Source organism: Hippopotamus amphibius, chromosome 16 (genome assembly GCF_030028045.1).
Source record: "Hippopotamus amphibius kiboko isolate mHipAmp2 chromosome 16, mHipAmp2.hap2, whole genome shotgun sequence".
NCBI classification, from domain to species: domain Eukaryota; kingdom Metazoa; phylum Chordata; class Mammalia; order Artiodactyla; family Hippopotamidae; genus Hippopotamus; species Hippopotamus amphibius.
Genome location: NC_080201.1, coordinates 34,917,293 through 34,936,269, shown reverse-complemented (window position 1 = coordinate 34,936,269; position 18,977 = coordinate 34,917,293).

Genomic DNA, 18,977 nt, shown 5'->3' with positions numbered 1-18,977 from the left:
GTCTGGCTTCTTTTCCCACTTAATCTAGTGAATTCCTATTCATCCTTCAAAACTCAGCTCAAATAGCAATTGCACAGGGAAACTTTCTGTAATCCTTCAGACAAGATCAGGAGTTATGTCCTAGCCACTCACAGCATCTTTTTTTTTTTAAGTTTTTCATCTTTATCGGAGTATAATTGCTTTACAGTATTGTGTTAGTTTCTGCTGTACAACAAAGTGAATCAGCTATATGTACACATGTATCCCCATATCCCCTCCCCCTTGAGCCTCCCTCCCACCCTCCTATCCCACCCCTGTAGGTCTTCACAAAGCATCATGGTGATCTCCCTGTGCTCTGTAGCAGCTTCCCACTAGCTATGTATTTTATATTTGGTAGTGTATATATGTCAATGCTACTCTCTCACTATGTACCATCTTGTACTATATACCCTTCTTTCGTAGCACATCATTCTTCATCAGAATGTTAGCACTTGCCTAACTGTGTGCCAAGCACTCTGCTTCTGAGGACGCCAAGGTAAGGAAAATGTCTTTACAGGGCTTATGGACTCGTAGGAGACAGGCATAGTCGATGTAAAATTACAAACGTGGAAAGTGCTGCAGACAGAAACTACATGCTGCTATGAGGCCATAAGAGAGACTTGCTCTAGTCAGAGAGGTCAGGGGAGGCTTACCTGGATACCCAGGAGTAACCTGAGAGGTAAGAGAAAAACCAGAGGAGTCCAAAGACAGGGGGGCACTAGGGAATGCTTTCAGGAGGAAGGGGCCAAGATCATGGAATGTGGTTCAGGGCCAGGAAGAGGGAAGATGAAACACAGCCACCGGTTTAGTGACTCAGATGTCACCAGTGTCAGTAGTGAGAGTTATGCCCATGGAGTGATCAGATCAGAAGTCAGCGTGGCGGGAGTTGGGGGGGATGTAAGAGGGGAGGAAATGAAGCTTGTGCAGAGACCAGTCTTCAGAGAGATTTGTGAGGGAAAAAGGAGAGAAGGCAGTAGCTGAAGAAAGGAGTCACACATGTTCATTTACTATAAATGAATGAATGAATCTGCAATATATTGGATATGGACAATAGAGCAAAGGAAAATCCCAGGCTGATCCTGGCTTCCAACTGGTTGAATAGCAGTCCATTTGTTGAGAGGGGAAGCAAGACCCAAGTTAGGTGGAACACACGTGTAGTTTGAGTTGAGGAAGCATTTACCTAGGAAGCCTTAATTTCCCTTTTAAACAAGTTGGTTTTTGCCTCTCCTAATGTCCACTCCTGCCGAGACCAGCTCGGCGACTCGAGGTGAGTGGCGGGTGCCGCAAGCTTGAAGAAGACACAGACACAGACTGAAGAGAAAGATGGGACCGGGGGACTCAAGACCTCTCGGATCAAGAGCCCTGCTGACTCATCCCAGGTTGCTTTTATTGAGTTCGTGGGCTAACATTCTCAGGTTACACTCATAAACAATCAAAGGCCTCAAATGACTGGGGCAATGATCCTTGTTTGCCTCCTGGGTCCGAGCTGAGCAGGTGTGGATTTGAGCTGGGTGTGGAGAGCAAAACAGCCCTGGGGGCAGGAGACCTCTCTCAGATATTGGGGGTCTGTGCCCCACCCGTGTTGGCCCCTCTGCGGCTGTGCCTGTCTTAGGTTGTTCCTCCTCTGAGGAATCTTACCCATCTTTGGCTAACCAGCCATCCTTCAGGACCAAACAGGGTGATATTAGTCTCCACGCCCCGCACCCTCAGCTCCTCCACTGCTCAAGCAGGACATTCTGAATCCCATCGCTTGGCCCACATACTTCAACATTTTCAAGGTTTCAAAATGTCTTCCCACACACTCCTGTTTACTGCTTCTCATGGTAATGAGCATTGAGGGTTTCAAAGTCTTAGTGAACGCTCTTCTCATATGATCCCAAAAGTTCACCTTAGTCTCACTATCTAACAACAAAAAAAAATGTACATCTTCATATAGTGGAAGATTCTCAAACTTTGCCTTATTAGAGAAATTTATATCTTTAATTGAAACTACTTTGGTCCCCTTAATTGAGCATTTTCTTATTTTAATGAACAGAAGTAACTTGAGTCATTTTTTTCTGGGCAGAGTGAGAAATTACAATCAAGTAGTTCCAGTATTTGCTCAAATATATTTTTATCCTTCCTAATCTCATATAGGAATCCTAATTATGAGAACACAGTTTCCCTAAAATTTTAACATTTTCAGCAATGTATGCCGGTTCATGGAAAGAACAAAATCTATTGAATAAAGAAGTTATAGTCTTCAGTTACTTCCATTTAGTATGAATGAAATCAGGAAAAATACTTTCCTCCTCTCATTTGTAGGAACCAATTTCGTGAGTTTATTTAACATAAAGGAAATTAGAGTTATTCAAGTAAAATAGGAAGAAATGAAGATTTTTTTGACTGAATGCTATTGAATTAAAGGAATAGTGGATTTGTTTTGGGGCCATGAGATTTTAAATTACAGATAGTGGAATAGGTACAGAACATGGAGCTGAAATGATTTCACAAATGTGTTGGAAATAGTCGCCTTCCTTTTTCCTTTTTTATTTCAAAGATTAGTGTACAAAGTCAGAAAAGAAGTTTAAAATCATGGCCATTTTTAAAACATTACATACTCTAAGGAAATAACTCCATATCATGTAATTTTTTTCATTAAAAGTTACATATGAATTTAATGTTTCACAATTTGATAAAAGTAAAACTGATAAGCTACCAAAAATTTTTTAAGCCATATGAAAGATAAGGAAGTTTTCACCTTTGGCCTTTCACTTTGACCTTGAAGTATAAAGTAAAATAAGTTCTGAAAAATTCAGATGACATTTTCCATTGCTCTACTTAAGTTATAGTTCCTTTGAATTGTTTAATTTAAAAATTTAAAAATTTATTTTTATTTTTATTTTTTTGGCCACACCCCGTGACTTGCAGGACCTTAGTTCTCCGACCAGGGATTGAATCTGGGTCCCTGAAGTGAAAGCACTGAGTCCTAACCACTGGACTGCCAGGGAATTCCCTCAATTCTTTAAAGTTATATTCAGTGGGTATTACATGCATATGTTAAGCAATTAAACAATGCTAGAGAGGTCCTTGAAAAGTTTTTCTATCTCCCAGTTCCTCTCCCCCAAAAATGTACCCCTTCTGGTTTTACATGCATCCTTCTAGAAATGCTCTTTGCATGATAAAGCTCATACATGCATTCTTCCTCTGTTTTGTAGAAAAATGTTAGTGTACTCTTTTCTTTTTTTAAGCTCGTTATTGGAATATATTTGCTTTACACTCTTGTACCAGTTTTTGAGGTACACCAAAGTGAATCAGCTGTATTTATACATATATCCCCGTATCACCTCCCTCCCGCGATTCCCTCCCGCTCTCCCTGTCCTGGCCCTCTAAGGCATCACCCATCATCAAGTTGATCTCCTTTTGTTATACAGCAGCTTCCCACTAGCTAGCTATTTTACAGTTGGTAGTGTAAATATGTCTATGCTACTCCCTCACTTCGTCCCAGCTTCCCCTTCGCCCCCCACACCAGCCCCGTGTCCTCAAGTCCATTCTCTACATCTGTATCTCCACTCTTGCCCTGTCACTGGGTTCATCAATACCATTTCTTCAGATTCCGTATATATGAGTTGGCATACGATATTTGTTTTTCTCTTTCTGGCTTGCTTCACTTTGTATGACAGTCTCTAGGTCTATCCACCTTATTACATATAGTTCAATTTCATTCCTTTTTATGGCTGAGTAATATTCCATTGTATATATATGCCACATCTTCTTTATCCATTCATCTGTTGATGGGCATTTAGGTTGCTTCCATGTCCTGGCTATTGTAAATAGTGCTGCAGTGAACATTATGGTACATGTTTCTTTTTGGATTATGGTTTTCTCTGGGTATATGCCCAGTAGTGGGATTACTGGGTCATATGGCAGTTCCATTTTTAGTTTTTTAAGGAATCTCCAAACTGTTTTCCATTGTGGCTGTACCAGCTTACATTCCCACCAACAGAGCAGGAGAGTTCCCTTTTCTACACACTCTCTCCAACAAAAAATGTTAGTGTACTCTTCATACTGTTCAAGACCTTCATGTCAATATCTTCAAGATATTTCCATGGCAAATTTTATAGAACCCCCCCCCCCCTTTTCAAGCAGCTCCATAGAGTTCCATAGAAGGACTGGAACCATGATTTAATGACTCTCCCCTTAGATAGGGAGGCAGCATTGCATCCAGGTCAAGAGATCAGACTCTGGAGCCAGGTAGCCTGGGTTTGAATCTGACTCTTTCACTCTCTCACTGTGTTAAACTGGACAAGTAACTTAATTTCTGTGCCTCAGTTTTCTCATCTGAAAAAGGGAATAATGACATTAGACCCTTAGTAGGTCTAATGTTGAGGGTTAAGTGGGCTAATATTTGTAAAACACAGAACAGTGCCTAACACATATTAAAAGCTATACAAATGTTTCTTACCTAGATAGATGCCTAGATCATTTCCAGTCTTTTGCTGTTACAGATAATGCTGAAGTGAATATGCTAGTACTTAAGTAAATATCTATGCACAAGATCCTAGGACTTGAATTACTAACAGATAAGAAGTATACACATACACACACATGCTTATATAATGTATAATATATATTATAACACATATTATGTGGTCCCTTCCCACGCATCTCATCTAAAATAGCACACCCTTGGGAATTCCCTGGTTGTCCAGTGGTTAGGACTCGGTGCTTTCACTGCTGGGGCCCAGGTTCAATCCCTGGTCGGGAAACTAAGATCCTGCAAGCCATGCGGCACAGCCAAAAAAAATAAAAATAAATTAAAAAATAAAATGCAATAGTACACCCTGTGCACACTATACTCTCTTACTCTGCTGTTTATTTCTTCTTTAGTACTTATCACCATTTGAGATATACTTTTATTTAGAATATCATATTTTTAATTCCATAAATCGGCCCAGATTTCTTCTCTTTACATTTGGAAAGAAGAATAGCAGCCAGAAACCGGAGAAAACTCCTGTGTTCTAAGTTTTTCATTGCTTTAGAGAGGGCTTTAGAAAGACCAGGCCACCTGGAAGCCGTGTGTTATGTAGCACTCACCTTGCCTTTTCTTCTTAGTGCTGGAAGGTGCAGAAGTCGCTGTTCTGCCTTCCCGGGACTTAACAGGGTCCCTGCAGTGGATGAGAGGCCCGTGAGTCTCTGTGATGTGTAATGACATGGGAAGCCGAATAAATTCTGGAAGAAACAAGAGAAAAGAGGCAACTAATCCTGCTTAGAAGTTTTAGGAAGACAGATGCAGCAGATGCTGTCCTGCAGATCTACCCTCATCCTTGCCCCCTTGGTGCACACCTGCCTAATTTCCAGCTGCCGGCCCCTACATTTCCTTGCCTGTGGACTTTCTTTGGCCCCCAGGTCTTTCTTGGCCCCAGCATAAGAATGGATAAAACCTCCCCCTTCCCAATCCCTCCATCAATGACTAGCAGGAGGAGGTGTAATAACTACCTAGCACACTTGCCCCAGGAAAGGGTGGTTCTGAGGTCCCCGCGTGCCCCAGCAAGATTAAGTCTTCGTTACCGACACTGGTACCCTGCTTGAAAACAAACCCTTCCTTGTTGCCTTCGATCCCCATCTGGGTTTCCTTCTCCCCACAGGTGTCTCCTCGGATCACCTCCCACATAAACTGAAACCTTGGCTCAGTGCCTGCTTCTGGGAGAATCCAAAACAACACAAGACATATTTAAGTTGCGTTTTAGGGGGAAAAGCTGTGTGTATAAAATTTGCAAGTTCACAAATTTATATTCTGGGTGTGCAAGAGTTTTGTGCATTAGCCATACCTGTGGAGTGGTGTTAGTCCTATCTTAGATTTCTTGCCTTAAAAGATAATTCTCATTTCTATTTATCAAACTAATTTCTTTCTGCTGATATCAAAAATTGCTTAGGCCAGCCCAAATCTCTATTTAGAAATTTATTTGATGATCAATTAAATTATATTTTGATCTACTTAGAATCAGAATAATATAGCTATTTAACACAAGTATTAGTGTTAAAAAATACTTCCCTGGTGGCTCAGTGGTTAAGAATCCACCTGCCAATGCAGGGGCCACGGGTTCGATCTCTGGTCTGGGAAGATCCCACATGCTGCAGAGCAACTAAGCCCGTGCGCCACAACTACTGAGCCAGAGTGCTGCAACTACTGAAGCCCACACGCCTAGAGCCCGTGCTCCGCAACAAGAGAAGCCACTGCAATGAGACGCCCTGGTGCGGCAATGGAGAGTAGCCCCCACTAGCTGCAACTAGAGAAAGCCTGTGCACAGCAGCAAAGACCCAATGCAGCCAAGAAATAAATAAATAAAATAAAACATTCTTTTTAAAAAAAAATACTAGTAGGAAAATATGATGGCACTTCCCATACTTGTCATGTCATTGCCAACTACATGGGAAGGAAATTCAAGAGGGAAATCTTTCATCCTAAAATTTGAAGTCGCTGGTGGATTCTGAGGTCCAAACAACTAATCTCAAAGCTGATTTTTCAGATCTAACCTGTGAGCATGTGGATGGAAGTACTTGCTGAACTATATGTGAAATTGCACTTGAAAAGCCAATTGGTAAGTTCTTGTCTAAGAGGAGTGAGGCGAAATGAGATACTGGAAAATCAGAGCAATACACCTAGTTTGAAAAACAAGGTTTTAATCCAGGAGAAATGACAGGTATAAAAAATATAAGAATATGCTTATCTAAATTATTTGAATAGGTCTGGGGATTAATTTAGAAAAATAAAAATAGAGTTGTTATTAAAAAAACATGCTTTTAAGATTTAGACCAGCATAGTCTCCTTACAGCAGTGTTTATGATAGCAAAAGATTGCAAACTTCCTAATGTCCATCTGTAGAAGGGTGGCTAAATTCTGTATGGCATTAATAGAGGAGGAAAGTATATTTACACGTACTAACACCAAGAGATCTCTAAGATTGCTAAGTGAAAAGAAAGTTACATTACAAAATGCACATCTAGGGACTTCCTAGGTGGCACAGTGGTTAAGAATCCACCTGCCAGTGCAGAGGATACAGGTTCGATCCCTGCTTCAGGAAGATCCTGCATGCCTCGGAGCAACTAAGCCTGTGCGCCACAACTACTGAGCCTGTGTGCCGCAACTACTGAAGCCCACATGCCTAGAGCCCATGCTCCGCAACAAGAGAAGCCACCACAATGAGGAGCCCACGCACCACAATGAAGAGTAGCCCCCACTCGCCAGAACTAGAGAAAGCCTATGTGCAACAATGAAGACCCAATGCAGCCAATAAAAATAAATAAATTAATTAATTAAATTTAAAAAACCACAGACATAAAAAAACAAGATGCACATCTGTATTTTTAAGATACATTATGTGTTTTTATAAAGATACATAGGTATGTGTTTAAGGGTATGTGTGTGTGTATTGATTTTTTAAATTATTTATTGTTTGTCTCCCCTACTAGACAGTAAGTTCTATCAAATCAAGTTTTATGGTCACTGCTATACGTACCCCCAGTGTCCTTACCAGCAACTCAGTAATTATTGTTATTTAAGTGTATATGTGTGTGTGTTGCTCTTCTTTCTTTGTGGCAAAATATGCATAAATATATATATATAAATATACTTAAATATAACATCAATTTATCATTTTAACCCTTTTAAAGTGTACAGTTCAGTGGCATTAAGGACGTTCACATTGTTGTGCAACCATCACCACCATCCACCTCCAGAATTTTTTTCGTTTTCCTCAACCAAAACTCTGTACCATTAAACATTAACTCCCCCCACCCCACAGCCCTGGACAACCATCATTTTACTTTCTGTCTCTACGAATTTGACTACTCTAGGTACCTCCGTATAAGTGGAATCATATAATATTTGTTGTTTTGTGACTGACATTTCACTTAACATGTATTGAAGGTTCATCCATGTCTGAGCATGTATTGCATTCTTTTAAATCAGTTTATCTGTTGATGGACACTTGGGCTGCTTCCTGCTCTTGGCTGCTGTGAGTACCGCTGCTATGGGCCTGAGTGTGTACGTATCTGCTCAAGTCTCTGATTTCAATTCTTTTAGGTATATACTCAGAAGTGGAATTGCTGTACGGTGTGGTAGTTCTACTTTTAATTTTTTGAGGAACTGACATAATGTTTTCCCCAGCAGCTGCACCATTTTACATCGCCACCAACAGTGCAAGCTTGCAATTTCTCCACATCCTTGACAATACTCGCTATTTTTTTAAGTTTTGATAATCGCCATCCTAATGGGAGTGAGGTAGTCAATAGTTATTTTTTTGAATAAACAAACCGATATTTCTAAAATTAGAATAATTACTGTTTATTGCATGACATCTTGTCTAAGGATACTAATGTTACAAAAGAATAGTTGTATCCTTTTGAGATGCACTGTTTCAGTTCAACAGCAAGAGCATTGGACTTTCATTTTATACAGGAGATCTAATATACCCTAAGACAAACTATAATGCTAAACCCAAAGTATTGCTTTAACTATGATAAATAATGTCTCTCTTTTGTCAAAGGGAGACCAAAACTTTTGATCTTTCAAGATCCTGTCATATACATTCTCACTTATGGCATGTAACTAAGTATTTAAATACAATGAAAAGTAACATTCACAGTCAAAAAACAAAATGAAACAAAACAAAAGTAACATTCATGACAAAAAGTTAAAACATACAACTACCATATGACCCGGCAATTCCACCACTCCCAGGTATGTATCCAAAAGAACTGAGAAGAGGTATTCAAAGAAAAACATGTAAACAAAAGTTATAGCAGCACTGTTCACAATAGCCAAAAGTTGGAAGCAACCCAAATGCCTATTATGGATGAACAGAAAAACTAAACATAGGATATTCATACAATGAAATATTGTTCAGCCATAGAAAGGAATGCTCATGCTACAATATGCACCTTGAAAACATCCTAAGTGAGAGAAACCAGGCAGAAAGGCCACACTTTTATGATTCCGTTTATGAGAAATATCCAAAGAAGGTAAATCCATAGAGATGCAAAGCAGATTAGAAGTGATGGTTGCATAAGACTGTGAATGCACTAAGTGCCGCTGAATTTTACCCTTTTAGATGGTTAAAATGGTGAATGTTTTTGTAAGTGAATTTTTTCCTTGAAAAGAAAGTAATACGCCTTCACCTAGCAGTAAGAGTGGGCAAAGTACAAAAGAGTATGGAAGGGTATAAGGAACAAATTCTTGCATCTCATGCTTCAAGTCCATTCCTTAGAGGTAATGACTGCCAACAGTTTCTTGTAAATCCTTCCAGAAAATATTGATGCTTAAAATTTTTTTTTTACAGAAACTGAATCATAATCTATACACTGCTCTGCACTGTGCCTTTTCCACTTAATGATATAGCCTAGTGAGTTCTCCATGTCAACATGTTTACTGCTGGCCCATTCATTTTAACAGTTGCATAGCAGTATTTTATTGACTGAACGTACCTTAAATCGTTTGACTAGCTGCCTCCTGTTGGATGCTTAGGTTATTTACAGTTCTTGGCTACAGCAGACAATACAATTTTTTTTTACAATTTGATATATATTTTTTCTTATTAGTAATGTATACATGGCAATAACAATCTCCCAATTCATCTGACCCCAACTCCCCCCCCACTTTCCCCCCTTGCTGTCTATGTGTTTGTTCTCTACATCTGTGTGTCCACCCACGTCTCTACAAATGTCCCAATTTCGCTCCTTTTTACAGCTGAGTAATATTCCATTGTATATATGTGCCACATCTTCTTTATCCATTCATCTGTTGATGGACATTTCGGTTGCTTCCATGTCCTGGCTATTGTAAATAGTGCTGCAGTGAACATTGGGGTGCGTGTGTCTTGACAATACAATTTTAAACATTGTTATTTAAAGACCTTTGTGCACAATGCAAACATATATGTGGGATAAATCTCCAAAACTGGATTTTCTGGGTGTTAAGAACTATACTGTGCCTCTAACTCCTGCCCCCTGCCAAATTTACATCTTGAAATCTTAACCCTCAATGTGTATTTGGAGATAGGGTTTTTAGGGAGGTAATTAAAGTTAAATGCAGTCATAAGGGTGGGGCCTTAATCCAACAGAACTTGTGTCATTTTAAGGAGAGGAAGGGATTCCAGAGATCTCTCTCTTCCATGTGTGCACATTGAGGACACAGGGAAAAAATGTCATCTACAAACTGAAAACAGAGTTCTCACCAGAATCCAACCGCACTGGCCCCTTGATCTTGGACTTCCAGCCTCCAGAACTGAGAGAAAACAAATTTCTGTTGTTTCAGCCAGCCCCCCAGCCTGTGATAGTCTATTAAGGCAGCCTGAGTAAACTAAAACACTGGGACAAAGGACATACACATTTTTAATTTAATAGAGGGACCAAAATAATCCTCTGAAGCTTTAGCTCCACTTTACTCTTCCACACGCAGTAAACAAGGCTTGTTTCTCCCATATTCTCACCAGCACTGGGTATAATCCCCTGTTTAATCTTTGTCAATCTGAGAGACACAAAAAAATGCACCTAACTTTAATGTACGCTTGAAGTTGAGATTGTTTTTCAAATGTATGTGTGACTTTCAGAGTGAATCCTTTATCCTCCCTCTCCATCCCTGAAAGCCCATTATGTGGTATTACATGAAAGCTCATCCAACTCCACAGGGACGTTTCAAGTAACTTTCTTATTCACTTTCCATTTCCTCTTGCTTCTTTAATAATTCATGAGTTGAAATGGCTATAAAAGAAATAAAGGTAAGAGAACATTATTTGGGGGTCTCTCATAGTTGGTAGTAAGATATTTAATTCACTGAGAGTTGGAAAAATGAACTGTAGATCATAAAATGTTATAGATGAACGTAAGCTTCCAGTAGAGTCAAATTTTCTCAACTGCCTGATCGCCACGTGAAATGTATTTGAACAGTTTTAGAATAGAAGTTGTTATTACATGTGTCCATGGACTGATAGAAGTAGGGATGAGGGAAATGTGCAATTTTTGTTCTTTGAGATATGCTGAGCTAGGTTCTTCCTGATCATTCTTCTTTCTTTCTTCTCGGGAATGCCAGGGCACTCTGCTCCAGGGGCTTCCAGGTGCCCCATTCGAATCACACATCCCCTATGCCTGTCCTCCAGGTGCTTGCATTCCAACCAGATGAAAAAGAATGGACTACAATGACAAATAATGATTAGAAAAGACATCCACATGGACCACTGGACTACGAGCGATGTTCTTGACTTATGCCTCTTTGTACCCCAGTGTTAAATGTTGGTGGAATGAGTGAATGTATGTATGTATGAATGAATGAATGGCAAAGATACCAATTACTTAAGTAGCCAAAGGTTTCTTGGGAAGGATATTATTTTGGCCAAGAGGCTGAGCACAGCTTTTCATCTTCATAGGATTCAAAGTCATGACTGTGTAGCCACATTGGCAAAATCTGTGGCTTGAACAGATTGAACAATCAAGATGACCTATGAAAAACTAAAATAGTTTACACACACACACACTCACACACACAAAATGAATTACAATTTGAGAAGCTGAATAGCAATACTACTCACTGTTTTTTAGCCATTAATTCACAAATGTTGATTAATCATTGAACATTCATTTTGATTGTGTTTTCAGACACAGTTTTAGAACTTTGAACAAGGTCAATAATCTTGTGTTGCTGTGGTCCTAGTCCCTCACTAATTATTGAGAGTGAATAATTATGTCAAATATTTTCTAGAACACTGGGGGAAACGGATTTCAGTATATCTGAAATTTGTTACACAGGCTAGTTTCAAAACAGATTGGGGCTACAGATTTGAAACAATTCCACTAACATGATGTCTACAGTGGTGGGGGGGGTGTTTGTTTTTTGTTTGTTTGTTTGTTTGTTTTGGTAAGTGATAATGTTGGCAGTTTCTGTTTGTGGCACATGGTGTGTGGCCTCTCAGAGCTGTATACTGTACTCTGATTCAGTTTTCCTTGCTCAGCAACGGGTCCATTTGTCCTCAGCCTGCAAATTTCAGTTGGCTTTTTTTCACTTCTGCCAAACCAATATGTAAATCCTCCCCCCGCCCCCCGCCTCACCTTATTATTTTGGCCACATTTTTCAAAACTTATCAGACCATCCCAAAACTCCAGGATAACTCTGTAACTTAAATTTTTCAAATTTTTCTTTAATGAGATGCCTTTTAGACTGGATACACGATAAAGAAGGGAAAAACTTGGCACTGTCTTGCATTTTACTGTAGAAAAGGCCCTTGTGGCTTGACTTACATATGTCTGGAAACAGAATTTGCCTTTCTGCTTCTTTGAGAGGCAGTCAAAGCATGATGTGCAAGTCCAAAACGTATTTAGTTCTGTCTGTAGCAAATCTTTTGTTGAAGGATTTGCTTACCACGAAACTTTCTGGAAGGGGATTGGGGGGAAATGAATAATAGACTAGGGTGTTGCTTGGATGGGAAAAGAAGAGCACTGCTTAAAGGAGTAAGTGCTGAAGAAATGATTTTACTTTAGAAAGCATTAAAATTTGAAGTCATGGGAGCTATTTTGTTCTGTCGTGTATGTGTTTAAGTAATACATTTATAGTGTAAAACTATTTTTCAAACAGTTCAAAAAGGTATAAAATGAAAGGCTCCCTCCTTCACGGATTTCTAGTACTTTCATTTTCCTCTCCAGACTTTTGTCCGTTTCTTGTAGACCCTTCTAGAGGAATTCTAGATTTATGCAGTTACACACATACACACACACAAGTAGTAGCATATTAGGGCACTATTGTCCACTTTGTTTTCTCTGTTTTGCTTTTTCATAACAATGTATTCATTCAACAGACATTTATTGGGCACTTAATATATGTTGGATTCGGTTCTAAGTACTCAGGATAGAACAACAAACAAAACAAACTATGCGGAAGAGGAAGGAATTAAACAAAAATGTGAACACCAGTACGTGGGGATCATGGGTGGGTGGGGGTGCGTCTTAGAGTCTGTCAGCCTCACAAACCAAGCCCCTGTGGTCACAGAGCTTACATTATAGTGGGGGAAGACAGACAACAAAGACAGACAGATAAATGTTGCAAATAAGTGCTAAAGCAGAACAATAAAGGTGGCTACATGGAACAGAAGTGAAGGGTGCAGTCCGGGCAGGCCTCCCGGGGGGCAGCAACATGGGAGCAGGAAGGAAGTGAGGGAGCTGCACAGAGAGCTAAGAGAAGTGGGCTCCAGCCTAAGACAGCAAGTGCACAGGCCCTACCTTGTGGGCTTGCTGGAGAGTTCTGTAACTCTCAGCAGACGGGTGTGGCTGCAGCCATCGCTAAGGTGGTAGGACACGAGGCCAGAGAGGAGATGGAGTCAGACGGGATAGGGCCTTGTGGGTGTAAGGATCTCTGAGCAAGATGCAGAGCTGTTGGAAAATTGGGGGCAGAGGAGAAACACTGTTTGGCTTACCTTTGCAAAAGATCACATGGTTCCTGGGGTGAGAACAGACTGGAGGGAGGCAGTGGAAACAGGGAGACCAGTTTGTAGGCTGTTTTAATCATCTCGGCAGGAAACAATGGTGGTTTGAAGAGTTGCCGGTATGTTTCCTGGAAAGTAGGTGGCTCTAGTCTGAGTTGGAGTCTGCAGCACTGAGGGTGGAATGGATGTGTGGTGGGAAGGAAAGAGAAAGGTTAAGGGTTATGGCATGGATTTGGGTCTGAGCCACTTGAAGAATGGTGTCACCGTTTACTGAGATGCCGAAGACAGTGGAAGGAATGAGTTTTGGCAGAAAAAAATCTAGAGTTTGATTTTATTATACACTGGAATGAGAAGAGTATAATCCCCTTTGTATTTTTAAAAGTTCACTCTGGTTGCTGCGCCATGTTGGACTGAGAAGTTAAAGTGTGGATGCTCTGAGACAACAATTGGATGGGTATTGTGGTGGCCCAGGCAAGGAGCATTGGTGGCCTGGGCTCAGCAGAATACGATGGGAGGAGGGAAGTGAATGGACTTGTGATGTGTCCTGGAGGTTAAATAGGGCAGGTCTGGAGGTTGTCTGAAGATAGTAGGACCGATTTTGTTGCGGGGAAGACCATACTTGCCTGATGGGCATAAAGCAGAAGGTGACTCTCAAAGGAGAACAAGAGCAAGAGTAAAACTGGATTGTTCACAGGGGCTTTAGAAACTTCTTTCATGAACAAGTGTCTTGGGACTTCCCTGGTGGCACAGCGGTAAGGAATCTGCCTGCCACTGCAGGGGACGTAAATTCAATCCCTGGTCTGGGAAGATCCCACATGCCGTGGAGAGGCTAAGCCCCTGCGCCACAAGTACTGAGCCTGTGTGCACTGCAGCTACTGAAGCCCTGCACACTTAGAGCCTGAGCTCCACAAGAGAAGCCACCGCACTGAGAAGCCCGCGCACCGCAACGAAGACCCAACTCAGCCAAAACATACGTACAAACATACATACATACATACATAAATCCCCCAATTAAAACAACAACAACAACAAAATAGTGCCTTAGTCAGGCTGCCATAATAGAATACCACAGAAAACCATAGGTGGCTTATAAGCAACAGAAATTTATTTCCTGCAGTTTTGGAGACTGGGAGCCTAAGGTTGGGGTTCCAGCATGGTCAGGTTCTGCTGAGGACCCTCTTTCACGTTGCAGACTGCCAATTTCTTGATATATTTTCATATGGTGGAGAGCAGAGAGAGGAAGCTAGTTCTCTCCTGACTCTCATAAGGGCACCAATCCCATTCATGAGGGCTCCACCCTCATGACCTCATCTAATCCTCATCCTATACCCAACACCCCTCCCCGCCCCCCACTCCTATACCATCACATCAGGGAGTAGGGTTTGGGAGAACATAAACATTTAATCTTAACACAAATAACATGTATTAGTCAGGGTTCTCCAGGGAAACAGAACAGGGGGGATATATATATTATCTATTATTTGGATTTATTATATATATAATATAGATCCAGATATAGAGATTTCTATGGTGATTCACTCTGAGGAATTGGCTTATGCAATTGTGAACTCTGGGAAGCCTCATGATCTCCTGTCTGTAAGCTGGAGACCCAAGAAAACCAGTGGTATAATTTAGTCCAAGTCTGAATGCCTGAGAACCAGGGACACTAATGATATAAATCCCAGTCCAGACTGGAAAAGATGAGACGAGATGAAATGTCTCAGCTGAATCAGCAAGGCATGGAGAAGGAGGTGAATTCCTCCTTCCTCTGCCTTTTGTCCTATTCATGCCCTGAATTCATAGGATAAGGCCCACCCTCACTGGGGAGGGCATCTACTTTACGTCCATTGATTCAAATCAAATGATTGCTAATCTCATCCAAAGCATCCTCACAGACACAACCAGCAATGATGCCAGTCAAGTTGATACATAAAATTAACCATCATACTAAGTAACTATTTTTCGAGAAGTTCTGGACTGCGTTTCAAGTTATGTAGCTTCTAGGAAGAGAATGTTCTAGAGTGAGCCTTTGACTTTTAGTAAGGGCCTTTGTCTTTAGAAATGGAATTTCTCTGCTTCAGCTGTTCAATGACGTGACAAAAGTAGTTGTGGGTGAGCCCCTTCTTAGGCAAGACCACCTTCCCTGGGGTCTTCTCCCTCATCCACAGACTGCCCTGCAGTGATGAGTTGGTCTTTTTTTTTAAATTAATTAATTAATTTACTTATTGGCTCTGTTGGGTCTTTGTTGCTGCGTGGACTTTAGTTGCATCGAGTGGGGGCGACTCTTCATTGGCGTATGCGGGCTTCACATTGTGGCGGCTTCTGTTATTGTGGAGCATGGTCTCCAGGTGCACAGGCTTCAGTAATTGTGGCACACAGCCTCAGTAGTTGTGGCACATGGGCTTAGTTGCTCCGCGGCATGTGGGGTCTTCCCTGATCGAACCCGTGTCCCCTGCATTGGCAGGCGGATTCTTAATCACTGGGCCACCAGGGCAGGTCGGCAGTGATGAGTTAAAAGGAAATGTGGAGTTGTTTTTTTTCCCCATCTTTATTGGAGTATAATTGATTTACAATGTTGTTAGTTTCTGCTGTACAACAAAGTGAATCAGCTATATGTATACATGAGTGTTGGATTTTGGCTGAATTTCTGGGCATTCTCTCCAGAGAGTGGTTGCCCAGGGACCATCATCACCTGCTTTGCCTTCTCAGGACCAATGATGCTACTTCTCTTACAAACAGGAAAGATGGTAGAAGGAGTTGCCTTAATATCCTTGTGGAAACTTGAATCTGAAAAATGTTTGGACTTTTTACAGATTGCTCAAAAATTATGGGAAAGTGCACTCATGCTGGCAGTGTTTTCTTTTTTTTTTCCCCATTGTCCATTAGGCTGGGCAAGCAATTGTTTGTAGGGGCTTTAGCAGCTACCATGGTCATGTTATATGGAAACACCACTCAAAACAGAGATCATCAAGGCAAATCAATAGAGATAGAAAGTAGATTAGTAGTTGCCTGGGGCTGGGCTGGGAAAAGGGACCAACTGCAAATAGGCCCTAGAGATCTTTTCAGGGTTGGAAATATTCCAAAATTGGATTGTGGTGATGGCTGTACAACTCTGTGAATTTAGTAAAAGTCATTAAATTGTATACTTAACATGAGTGAATTTTACCATATAGAAATTATAGTATAAAGACTTTAAACACACACATATGTGTACACACACACACACACACACACACGCATACACACACAGATATTCTCACCAAAGATCCCAGAGGGCACACAATTTGAGCAGTTTTTTTCCTAAAAGTTAGGAATGGGAGAAATTTTCACTATACAGAACAAGATACAGGCTTCCACATCGCCTGTTATTTTGAAGTCTCATTGAAATTTAATTCCCTACTTGGAATCCTCTTTGTACTCACAAAGGAGGAAACAAACATGGTCCAATGGTGTATGTATTCTGCACAAAAAAGGGAAAGTTGTAAACGGTGCCTAAACCCAATATTATTAATACCTGGAGCAAATACTTTATTTTCTAAACACAGAAGATATTAATAACTAGAACTATGTGACTATTATTCATGGTTTTGTGGACTCTGGAGTGGAGTAATATAATCACACACTGTCTAAGATTTAATTATAATGACAATTATTAATAACACCGTGTAGTATGTATGTATGTGCAATTCCACTTCTGTTTTACTCAAGTTAATTAAATCAACAACATCATTCTTAAATTTGCCTGATTCTTGGGTAACTTGCTTCTCCTTTATCCACTCAGTTTTTACTCTACAGAATCTTGCTGTTTCTGTAAATCTTGCAAGTTGAGACCATCAACTCAATATTTTCTTTCCTAAGAACAAGAATACTGAGAGTGAATAGGACATTATATTATGCAGGAAAATGCCTGGGTTTTGATAGCTGTGTGTTTGGCTCATCAATTTAAGGAAGGTGGTTTCAAAGAACGTAATGTTCTAAATAGCAAAATGAAAAGCTTGAGTAATCAAAATGTATTATTGAAATTAGTGTAGTCTTTCTCTTTGGTTACAGTAGTAGATTACTATGAGACAAAACACTGCAGATTTGTTGGGGAAAGTGAATATATTTTTTTGTATTTAAAATTCCCTACTGTTTTTAGACTGGATGGTTTTTGAGGAAACTTCCAGAAGAGATACTTTATGATTCTGTATGCATTCAACACTCAATTACATTGCCTTATCATCCTGCATACAAAGTATATTCCTGCCTCAGGGCCTTTGCACTTGCTATTCTGTCTGATGTGTCATTCCCTAGATGGTCATGGTCCACTCCCTCACTTAAGTCCCTGATCAAATATCACTTCCTCAGAGCGGTCTTCCCTGATTAGCCCATCTAAAAATAGCATACAGTCACTATCCTTTTAGCTTGCTTTCTTCCCCCCACAGCACTTAGCCACTGTCTGACCATATATGCTTGCCTTATTCAGTAGAATGTAAGGTTCATGAAGGGAGGGACGTCACCAGTATTGTTCATCTCTATATCCCCAGATTTTGGCACATAATGATGCTCAAGACATGTTTTTTGAATTGAATGAATTTTAATATGACTTACATATTTACCTTTTTTTTTGCCTCCCTAACCAGACAGTAAATTCATGGAAGGCAGCCAAAGGCCCTGGTTGCTTACTTATCTTCTCTAAAACAATTAGCTCAGTCTTGCAAGGATGCTAAACATTCAACCAAGCTTTACTGAATGAATGCCATAAAACACAGATGTGTGACACAGCTAACCACTCAGAGTCACCTGCAGGTGAACAAGAACAGTAATGTCTTGCCTTTCAGCCCACATTTTACAAAGTACTTTTATGTATACTAACTCATCTGATCATTCTGCTAATAGTTTAGTAGTTCTTAAGGTTTGCCTGAAGAAACAAGCATTCAAATATAACAAATGTTAATTTCTGGCATGTACTATGGCTAATTCTGAATACTTTTTTGAGGGGTGGGGGGGTGGTTTAAATATCATTTAGGGCTTCCCTGTTGGTGCAGTGGTAAAGAATCTGCCTGCCAATGCAGGGGACATGGGTTCGAGCCCTGGTCTGGGAAGATCCCACATGCCGCAGAGCTACTAAGCCTGTGCGCCACAACTACTGAGCCCACGTGCCACAACTACTGAAGCCCATGTGGCTATAGCCTGTACTCTGCAATGGAGAGTAGCCCCCGTTCTCTGCAACTAGAGAAAGCTTGTGAGCAGCAAGAAAGACCCAATGCAGCCAATAAATAAATAAATAAATAAATAAATAAATTTACTTAAAGTCATTTAATGTGTTCTTGGACGTCTGAAAAGATACTTAATGAGATTTAAAATAAATAAGCAAATAAGTAAAAATAAAGACTGTCTTGAAACATATGCATAGAGAGATTTTTTCGAAGAGTGCTTTTTTTTCTTTCTTTCGAAAGGTGTTTATCAAAGTCTTTATGGTAGTTATTTCTAGATGGTGGGATCTTATTTATTTATTTATTTATTTATTTT